An 11,371-nucleotide genomic window follows, 5' to 3' on the forward strand; every position below is an offset into this window, starting at 1 on the left:
TTCCCATTAATTGTTATTGTCACATTATTAACTGTTATTGTCACATCCATGGTCACATAGTGACATCCCCAGATCGAGATCTAGGTCTATATATTATTGTTGGCTTTGACACAGACTCATCTCACGCCATATCACAAGGACGAAAGTTTACCAAATCATCATTTGAAATATCTGTTTTCATGTAAGCATAATTGATGGAAATGGTGATCATCCTCCCCTCCCCCCCCCCCCCCGCTTGTTTATGTCGGCCTGTTTATATATTTTTTTTTCATATATAATTCTCATAAGAATGATGGAAAAAATATTCGTCGCCCAGTCCCAAATATTTTGTTGTTGTGGCAATATAAGGAACATATAATATTCTACCCACAACATGTCGGCTTAAAGGGGTAGTCCAGGCTGAAAGTTGTATGATTTGGACATAATTATAAAGAATAAACAGACAAACAAAGCACTGATGATTTGATCAAAATTGGGCAAGGAATTACAAAACTATGGAATTCTAAAGATTTCCACTATGCCGGTGAAACCATTCTAGGCATGTCATCATGAATATTCAATGAGCTAACTAATGTCATATTCCCACTTGTGCTTTTGTATTTGACTGCATTAAATTTGAGATTATTTCATTTGATTTTTCCTCGCAACAACTAAAGAATGGACTGAAAACTGATTAAGTAAAGTAAATATTCATTACTGCAACTTAGGCCTATTTCATTATAAGTGAGACCCATATGCACATGTATGAAAAACTGAAACGATTATGGTTTCATGTAATAATATGTAATAACCCCGGCCGTGTCAGACCAAAAGACGTCAAAAGATTTGGCGTTCAACGATTAAAGGGATAGAGCCTCGTCAATCTGGCGCTGCACAGCGGCTGCCGGGCCCACGATCAATTGGGCAAAGCAAATTTTCGGAGTATTTCATTTCATGTCTATTTCGAACAATAAATTATGGATTTTCAACATAAGAAAAAAAAAAGGAACGTGGCGAATGTGGCATCCCGGGGGGGGGGGCACCCTTTTTTACACTCAAATTTCCGTTCCCTTTTTTTAGCATTTTTATCTTATTGAGGAAAAAAAAGAACAAAGAAAGCCGCTCCAATGCATAGCATTTTCTTCTTATCAAGAAAAAGGAAGAAATAAATCCGTTCCAAAGCTTCGGATATTTTTCGTTACGCCGTTCCGGCCGCGTTGATCTGCTACAATGAGCTGCAATTTTGGTGAAAAGCGGCCGCAGAGCGCTGTCCGACCAACGCCTCTGTGCGAGCGCATCCGGCGCTCGTGCCGCCGGGCTAGCACGTATGCCCATTCCATAGGGATTGCATACACACTCACACGCAGGCGACCCCGTTCCAAGGACCCCCGTTGTCACAAACATTTGTAGTTCTGAAGCCCGTTCCGAGGACCCTCATTTTTACAATAAGCCCGCTCCAAGGCCCCCGTTTTTTGTCTCGCCCGCGGCACATACCTACTACTTTTTTGGTCGAGTACCCCCACTTCCCGTGGCATCATCAGTTAACCTAATTAATTTTCATGATGACGTGCAAATAATTGTTTTCACATATAAACTAAACTTTGAAATTCAATAACTTCGTTGTTTTGTTTCAGATTTTTAATGAAATTTTTGGTATTTTGCTCAGATACCCCTTGAACAAATGAATACTTTCTAGTCCCAGTATTTCGCAAGGATTCTCGAAGGCTCTTCCGCTTCCTCTTTGCCCCCCTTGATATTCGTTATCACACCTCTAAGGCTCTCCCACAGTAATTGACCCCCCCCCCCTTTCTCTCTCTCTCTCAATTTAAATTTTATTGTAAAATTGTCAGCCAATAATGCATTACAATCCCCTATCTTTTCGGTCGTCTTTCTACATTCTTAATTCCAAAGATTTGTAATACAGATCGACTTTGAATAGTGACCAGTAGAAATTTGAATTTAGATTCAAGCCTTGTGGATTTAGATATAGAGTTAAAGATTTGAATTTAATATTTTTTTTTAGATTTAAAAGTTAATTTTCCTTGTATCTCTCTAAAACTGAGTTTTTCCTTCCCCTATAACTTTCTTATTCTCTCTCTCTCTCCCCCTCCCTCTCTCTCTCTCTCTCTCTCTCCCCCTCCATCTCCCTCGCTGTCCCGCTTCTCTCTACTTCCTTCTCTCTCGTGCGCATCACGGTTCTCTTTCTCATATTTACATATATTTTATTTCCTTGCACACTTCCATGTTTTATTCAGTTAATCGATATTATCAAAAATTAAAAAGATAAAGGCAACGTGTCAAGAATATATTTATTACATTTTATCAATACTTTAACTCAGAACATTGTAAATTATCGTATTTGGGCCTATACAGATTATAAAAGAAAGCCACTGTTCAGGTCAGGAAGAAAAAAAATCTATTAGAAGAGTTGACTGTAGCACATGTAAGCATGTCTAATTTAACAATCAAAACTCATCCTTACAAATTTCTGGAAGAAAAGATTGCCTTACTTTTTCAAAAATCCGTATTTCTATCTTTTTTTTCTGCGCCCGTCGATTGATTTGGAAGGGTAACATGACGGTACTTCAGCGTGGTGTCAGTTATCCAACGGAACGTCCAGGCCATCTAAGTCAGTGGTCATAATCCACTCATTTAGATGCCAATGTAAAATTGTGTCGATATACATCTGCTCTCAATAGCTCAAGTTGCAAAATGGGGGAATGATGAACTGTTGCTTCAAAAGAGAATCATTTTGGGTAAAATCGAGTGTTGTACTCTCTTAATGTCCCCTATTCACCAAAAGCGTGGAATAATAAAGGGGAAATGATCTTTCCAAAAATAGCACCATATTGTTTGGGATTAACTACTATCATGACTATAGCAAACAATGTTTCATTTCGTGTAATTGGCCCGTGTATATAAGTTATTAACCCTCAAGTACAAAAGGGTTTTGCTTAATCGCACATTCTACCAACCTATGTAGGCCCGTATACAGTGCGTATCCAAAAAAAAAAAAATCCTGTAAAATTACACATTTGTTATATTCTGAAGATTTTTCCACATTTTAACATTAGTACAGATCCATTTAAGCAAATGACGATATAACTGTCGAGAAATATTTCCGCTTGAATGAGCACCACTTACTTTTGAAAAGTTAGTGAAAAATGATTTGCGCAGAACTTTGAAATAGTTATGCAAATAAAAAGTAGACCTTTATCATGAAGAACACGTGAAATTTAGCTAGTAAAATTGATTTGAAGATATCTTTTATCTTTAAAAACTTGTTTCCTTGCCCAGAACACTTCGAAGAGTGCATTGCGCCACACCGCACTCCCCCACACACCGAGGCCATCAAGGCGTTATTGCTTTACACTGAACTGTGATTTACATGAAATGGCTTAGGCTTGATTTTCATTTAGTTAATCATTGTTAAAGCTTGGGAAAAGTGTCGAGAAACAAGTATTAAATGAAAAATGAAATGTAAACCCACTTTAAATGATAAAAACTTAGTGAAAAAAATGCTGGAGATGTCTGTTATAAACTTTTGTTCAGATTCCGTTATGTCCTCAGATCCATCTGGCACAAAAAAGGTAAATATTGTGCTTACTAAATGTTAAAATTTCAATTTGGGTGGCAAAATTGTTACAAAATGCTTGAATGTATCCGTTTTATTACAATTGACTAAAAGTGCAAGGGAAATGTATGAGAAATGTTTCGCAGGGTAAGTTTGATTTCGCCATTTCCCCTTGACACAGCGTGAAAACGAGCATTTCTGCACAAACAGATTTCTGCGAGCTTTACAAAAACGGACAGTACTCACTCAAGTGTAACATTCTGTCATAACTTTTACTTCCATTGGATAGATGAGACCCAAACCCAAGATTATAAGTGATAAAAATATCCACATGTTGTATATTTTTTAATATCCAGGGCTTTTTCAAAGTGTAAACTTTTTTTGATACGCACTATATATAGTGCATGTTTTTTCAAGCACAAGTAAGTCTATAACAGTACATTAATTGTAAATAGGTTGTAGGTAATCAATTCCTCTTTCAAATGATACCATATTTGAAGAGCTCACTTGCAAAAGGGGTTAGGTCCATTGTTCATAAATTGTATTGTTTTCTTCTCAAAACCTCTAAATTTTTTGTCGCTCTGATGAAAACAAATACATTTTGAAATTTCACATGAAAACGTGAATAAAAGTGGCAAAGAAAAATTTCCTTTTTAATCAAGATATATTGGATTCATTTCAGTTTGCTTGCAAAAGGGATTAGGTCCACAATGATAATATATAGAAAAAATGACAGGTAGATTTCTTTCATACCAAATTTTATGTTCACATGATAGGGTAGTACATCATGGCAATTTAGTTTGTCATAAGAATATTGCCATAAGTGAGAATAAAAAACATGGTTTTTCTCGGAATGGTCCAAAGTAGACCTAACCCCTTTTGCAACCAAACTCTTCATTTAACAATTAACTAATTGTCACACATGAGAATTATTTTGAAATAGAATTTTCATGCAAAAAGCATACTAATGTTACACATTTTCTTACTCCATGTACACTTTATCTACATTAAATGCATAATGAAATATCAAAGGAATTCCTTTCTACAGACCATTCTTATTATTCTTCGTCCTTATTTTTTCACATAACAATCAGCATCTATAGTATTTACCTTCATGACGTTTATGAATCAAAGCATCTTATCGTATACATTGACAAGAGGTAATACATTATAAACTGATATTCTCGGATCAGCAGATATTAAATGAGAACTCAATTTGATTTGAGTTGCTCAAGAAAGACATGTCCAATCACATTCGTTATTCATCAGCCTATCAATCAAATATTGAGCGTAATGATGGCAATTGTTCCCTGTTAAACTGTAGGTGTTTCTATCCATGTAATCTCTGCCCAATGCTTCGGCCTCCTCCGTGGTACAATAGCTGTGTCCTGCGGTTTTTACAGTTGATGGATCAGGTCTCTCGGTTCTCCCGATCCCTCCATCGGAAAATTCACCCATCGCACTCGCTTTTCCCCACTCATAGAACTTGCCACGGAATTGGACCAGGGAGTGTGTACGACTCAATTTAGACACATTGTAGGAAGAACGTTTTCCTTTTGATGATCCAAATGAAGAATCAGAAATAAGGGGCATTTTCAAGTGAAAAATAACCGCTGTGAACCAAATGAACCAAAAAACAAAAAGAAAATGGTAAATTGGCATTGACCCCTATATATTAATGTAATTAGGCCTAAATTTAGATTAAAGGGATGTTCCAGGCTGAAAGATGAAGAAAAATCAAACAAACAAAACACTGAAAATTTGATCAAAATCGGACAAGGAATAACAAAGTTATGGCATTTTATGGATTTACATTATTCCGGTGAAACAGTTCTAGGCATGTCTCAATAAATATTCAATGAGGAAACTGACAATGTCATATCCCCACTTGTTCATCTGTATTTTCTTACATGAAATTAGGTTTATTCCTTTTTTTCTATCAAGAACTAAAAAAATAAAATTGATTTCAATTTATATAATACATTGGATATTCATTGCTGCAACTTATTTCATTATAGAGGAGACACATTGTTGATACATGTATGAAAAAATGAAACAACTATGATTTCATGTAATAACAAAAGAAAAAGGAAAGAGGGGTTGTGACATCATCAACCCATCTAATGAATATTCATGACGACGCGCATTTAACTGTTTTCACAAAATATTGCTTTACTTTAAAGGACTAGTCCACCCCAACAAAAAATTAATTTGAATAAAAAGAGAAAAATCCAAAAAGCACAACACTGAACATTTCATCAAAATCGGATGTAAAATAAGAAAGTTATGACATTTTTCAATTTCGCTTATTTTCACACAACAGTTATATGCACATCCCGGTCGGTATGCAAATGAGGGAACTGATGAAATCACTCACTCACTATTTCTTTTGTATTTTATTACATGAAGTATTCTAATTTTCTCCTCATTGTCCTGTGAAACAAAGTTCTATTTCTCCCTGAACATGTTGAATTACCATTGCTTAACATTTTATGGTTCAATCAAGTTGGTCCTTATTGTCAAATCTGCCTGCAAAAAAGTGAATAATATTAAATTCGAACAATAAAAAACAAAAGAAATAGTGAGTGAGGGACATCATCAATTATCTCGTTCGCATGTGACTAAATCGTGCATATAACCATTACGTGAAAAATAAGCGAAACTTTTAAATGTCATAACTTTCTTATTTTACATCTGATTTTGATGAAATTTTCAGTGTTGTGCTAGTTGGATTTTTTTCTTTTTATTCAAATCAACTTTTTGTTGGGGTGGACTTGACTCTTAAAATACATTAAAATTCAATAACTTTGTTATTTGTTATCCGATTTTGATGAAATTTTCAGCATTTCGCTCTGTGAATTTTACTCTATTTATTTAGACATAGATATTTTCAGCCCGGAGCATCCCTTCAATGGCGCTACACAACTGCCTATTATTACATCATTATCATAGGGGACCTAATTATCACCAAATGTGGTGTTCTAAATCACAAGCGTGTATAGCTCAAAGCATGCATGCATCATGATTTTGTGTGACGTCAGGAACAATGCCTAAATAAGCATTCCGACCGATGCTCAATTTGAGCATGGACCCATGATTTGAATATGATAGTAGGCCATATGTAATACTATAATAAAATATAAAAGAACAAGTAAGAATGTGACTTCCAGTCAGTTTGCTCATTGAATATTCATGAAAACATGCACAACCGTTTCACCGAAACAATGCAAATATTGGAAATGTCATACCTTCATTATTCCCCATTCGATTTCGATCAAATTTTCTGTGAATTTTCTGATTTTTCAAATCATGTTCAGCCTGCAGTACTCATTTCAAATATGGATTTTGATTCTGCGATATTCTTAAAATAGTCATCAATAATATAAAAAATATATATATAAACCTCTTCGGATTGGAGAGGGGGATAAATGGTATCAATTCGGGAAATATATCTTATTCGTAAACTCCGAGTTTGCTTATTCTAAACTCAGGTTTTAGTCAAAAATACTTCAGGGCTTAGAAATAAAACATAATTTCTACTTACATGGAAGTGGTCGGCGCATTGCAGAGATAGACACGACCAACAAGGCCGCAATGGTCAACAGAACAGCAATCTTCATCTTTCTGAATTACCTAATAGGCTGACCTTTTCAGAACAGTAGCTCCAGAGCGAACTGCAGATATCTTGTGTTGAAGAAAAGTTCTTCTCTAGGAATGACTTTCGGAACCAGATTCGTTTAATTTAAATAGTTTTATTCCCACCACGATAACGATGCCCACCTGGAGATAATTCCAGAACTCATGGGGTTGGTTGATTTTCTTGGCATGATTTTCATTTAGGAGGAAGATCAAATTGTTTATGCAGTAGTGGATCTAGAGAGGGAAACATGAACTTCGGAAGTGATCATGACTTTTTTTTTTTACTTTTTTTTTATTTATTCATTTTTTTTAGGGGGGTGTCATAAAATCCTGGAAAGGAAAGCGCTCCCTGTCAGCAAACATGACAATTTCCTGTCAGTGTCATTTAAGTGAGAGAGAAATCCCAACCCCAAACCCGACATCCTCCTACACTGCAAAAATAGTTTCCCTGATGGTTAAAATTTCAGATGGGCGCATGGTTGGCAGTAACGTACCTGTGATTTTCCACAGTGGGGGCAAAACCGTCCGCCAAAAAAACTGACAAACAAAAAAAGGTCTTCAATCATAAATAAGGGATTTTGCACGGGAAAAAAAAAGGTTTTCAAGCTCGTCAGGGGGGGGGGGGCAAAAAAGGTCTTCAAGCTCGTCAGGGGGGGGCAAAAAAGGTCTTCAAGCTCGTCAGGGGGGCAGGGATACGTCCTTTGCATGGGTTGTGACTCGTCAGGGGGGTAAACTGCCCCCCTTAGATTTAGATTATATTTATCTAATCGTCACCAAGTAGTTACCATGCAGACCATTCTTTCTGATTCACTGCCTATTAAATGCGGAGTTCCACAGGGAAGCATTTAAGGCCCCATTCTTTTTACATTAATTTAACGAATCTAATATATATATATAAATGTGTGAAGTTATACATGTACAACAGCTTTGGCAACTCTTTTTATTTTAAATATTGTAAAGAAATTAATGAAGAGAACAATGGTAGGCGTAGCTTAAATCAAGGTTCCCCAGAGCTATCTACCCTTTTGGAAAAATTGGTGATGCCGAAAACATGTCTCTGCCGATCCGATTAACCCGTTGCCAAAGAGTTGCCAAAGCTGTTACACATGTATAACTTCACACATTTGTATACTTTCTCCCATACGTGTACTGTATCAAAGCAATAGCTTTGATCCAACTGAGGCATGGCGGCTTCTCATTGTTCAAAACCCACCTGCACCCGACAAAGGAAATTATAATTGGTATAGTGTCGAAAATCTGTCTATCTGACGGTCAATCGGATCGGGGTCGCCCTAGCCATTAACCCGTCTCTGTGGTCTAGTGGTTAAGGCACCGGCGTTCAAAGTTGGGGCCCGGGTTCGATTCCCGGCAGAGACATTTTTTCGGCATCACCAATTTTTCCAAAAGGGTAGATAGCTCTGGGGAACCTTAATTTAAGCTACGCCTACCATTGTTCTCTTCATTCATTTCTTTACAATATTTAAAATAAAAAGAGTTGCCAAAGCTGTTGTACATGTATAACTTCACACATTTGTATACTTTCTCCCATACGTGTACTGTATCAAAGCAATATCTTTGATCCAGCTGAGGCATGGCGGCTTGTCATTGTTCAAAACCCACCTCACGTATGTTCATCACCCATAGGCTATGTATCAACCCAGTGGAGTTCGCCATTAAAGGCCTTTGCACAGTTTCAACGTTGGTGTCGTGATACTTTTCAATAAAGAAAATGTGTGTCGTACCATGACAACATGTATTGTTGCTGGAATTTCCAGGGATTTAAAGTGGATATGGTGTGATCAAACTATGAAAATTTATAATCCATTATATCAATGGTCATATCATGACTTTAGTTAAGAATATCGTGCGCAAATAAAGGCAGATCAGCATAATTTCATATCATTGTCTAATACGTAATAGATCGAGTGTGGGAGACGGGGGTAAAAAATTTCAACATTTTATTATCTTTATTGTACTAAGTTCTCAATTTTTTTAATACTTTCTTTCTATAGTATGTTATTTTGTTGTTATTTTATTGTATATTTGTGTTGAATTTGACAACTCTCCAGTTTTTTCAATGTGTAAGCTAAATAAATAGTCAGTGGATCTTGGGGCTATATTGCAATTGAAATCACGCACGTCAAGTGGCGTAATTCATCTGATCGGGGGGGGGGGGGTGTGAGAGCAATAATTATGTTGAGTTTAAAAAAAAATGGTCCCCCCAGAGCTGTTAGTAGACGGGGATATACAAAACGTGTGTGAAGGGATGGGGGTCAAAGCAATATATTGAGCTGAATATTCAACAATAATATTCAAGGGTAACTCATCCCCACCCCCTTCAAGAGCTATCAGTAGACAGGGGCGGATCCACCCTTTGCCAATATGGGGGGGGGGGTCCGAATTTTTTTAGCCACATTTTCCCGATCGGCCACTCGAAGTTGATTTTTGTTTGTATCTTTGAAGGGGTAGTCTTTTATTATAATAGTCTAAGCTTTATTCTTATAAATCAACATAAATATATAATAATCTCATAAGCCTTATTTGATTAGTGCGAGTGCAAAGTATTTTGTCCTAAAATCTAAATATTCTGGGCAATGTTTGTGATCCTAAGACAGATGTGTATCCACCGCAACTACCTTACATTTTTCAACAATCAAATAATGCGAGCGAAAAGCGTGGGCTGAAAATTTTGACATTTCTAGACGAAGTACGGAAATTCTTAGCACTTTTTGTAATCGTGATAATAATAAGTAAATGACTAAACAATTGATGCGAGCGCGAAGTGCGTGGGAAAAAAATCGAGATTTACACCCAAAAATGGGACACTCTGATCATTTTGTGTAAATCATGAAAATGATAATTGGAAATCTTATAATGCGAGTAGTGAACAAGCTGCGTATCTGAATAAACATGCGCGACCTAGAATCTGGGCGTTCTAAATACCTTTTACATCATGAAAATCAATAAAGCGAGCGCAAAAAGCGCGAGCTTAAAGTATTTGATATTCCGATCTGAAAAAGGGACAATTTAATCTCTGTATTTCAAGCACTTTGTAGGACAATTGTGAGGTGGATTTGGATCACAGTTTTAAAAAAGCCGATATGTTTCAATATTATTCCTTTGAGTTTTGACCTAGGACCGGGACATCCTAAGAACATTATGTCATCAAATGAAAATGATGACTGTCTTCCTATTTCTCTTCCTAAGCACGAAATAGAACTTGTCGATATTCCATTCTGAAAACAAGGACATAGTGATTACTAAATTAATATCTTATTTATTAGTCTAATAAGCCTAATGAGAGCGCGTAATCTGTTAATATTATGGCTTGAAAAATGGACATTTAAAGCACTTTTGTAATTATGATGCACGATTTAATATATTTTCAACAATCAATGCGAGCACAAATCGTAAGCCGAATTTTTTTATAATCTGTCATGAAATGGGGATTTTAAGTAGTTTGTTATAAAATCAATATTGAGATATACATAACTCACCCGGTGTATTGGAAAAGAGAGGGAAAGGAGCACCCCCTTCTCCCGATCCGCTTGAGACAACATTATACCTTCAACTTTCTTCTTCGTTCTCTTTTTTATATATTTCTTGTACATACCATCTCAAGATCTTATTTATTTTTAATAGTAGTTCATATTCATATTTATAGTGTAAACAGATTTTACCTTTTATAATTACAATTCTATACGTGTTGAGGACCCCACTGAAAATAAGCTTTCGAACTATCCTGTTAAAGATTACTGACTTTTCTTTTAATTTAATTGAATTTAATTTATTTATTCATTTATTTATTTATTTATTCTTACTCATTATTATTTTTGGGGAGGGGTCCTTTCCAGTAGCGTACCGTGAACCGCAGGAGACAAAGCATTGGGGGGGGGGCAGTGCATTGTCTGTGAACAATGCTTTGCCCCCCCCAATGCTTTGTCTCATCCGAGTCACGGTACGCTACTGGTCCTTTCACACCCATAATCATCAAACAATAATCGTTCCGAATCCTCCTTCATTTAGGTTATGTAAATGAAATACTAAAATATTAGATTAAGAGGAAAGGAATTAAGACAAAGTAATTTTACAGCTACAACTATGATTCATTTGCGAAAAAGGGTATTTCTTTTTTATTTTAAGACCGCTCGGGGGACATTCATAATGTAGTTTTTAGTC

General features: G+C 36.1%; 1 long non-coding RNA gene across 1 annotated transcript; it reads right to left on the reverse strand.

The window, feature by feature from the left end:
- Positions 1-2,276: 2,276 nt before the first annotated feature.
- On the reverse strand, positions 2,277-7,380 carry LOC135157326 (uncharacterized). The gene is made up of 2 exons (XR_010296332.1): positions 7,098-7,380; positions 2,277-5,166 (listed from the first exon to the last, which is right to left on the reverse strand). It is a non-coding gene; the product is annotated as an uncharacterized LOC135157326 (long non-coding RNA).
- Between the last annotated feature and the right edge of the window lie 3,991 nt (positions 7,381-11,371).

This window comes from Lytechinus pictus, chromosome 17 (assembly GCF_037042905.1).
Source record: "Lytechinus pictus isolate F3 Inbred chromosome 17, Lp3.0, whole genome shotgun sequence".
NCBI lineage: Eukaryota > Metazoa > Echinodermata > Echinoidea > Temnopleuroida > Toxopneustidae > Lytechinus > Lytechinus pictus.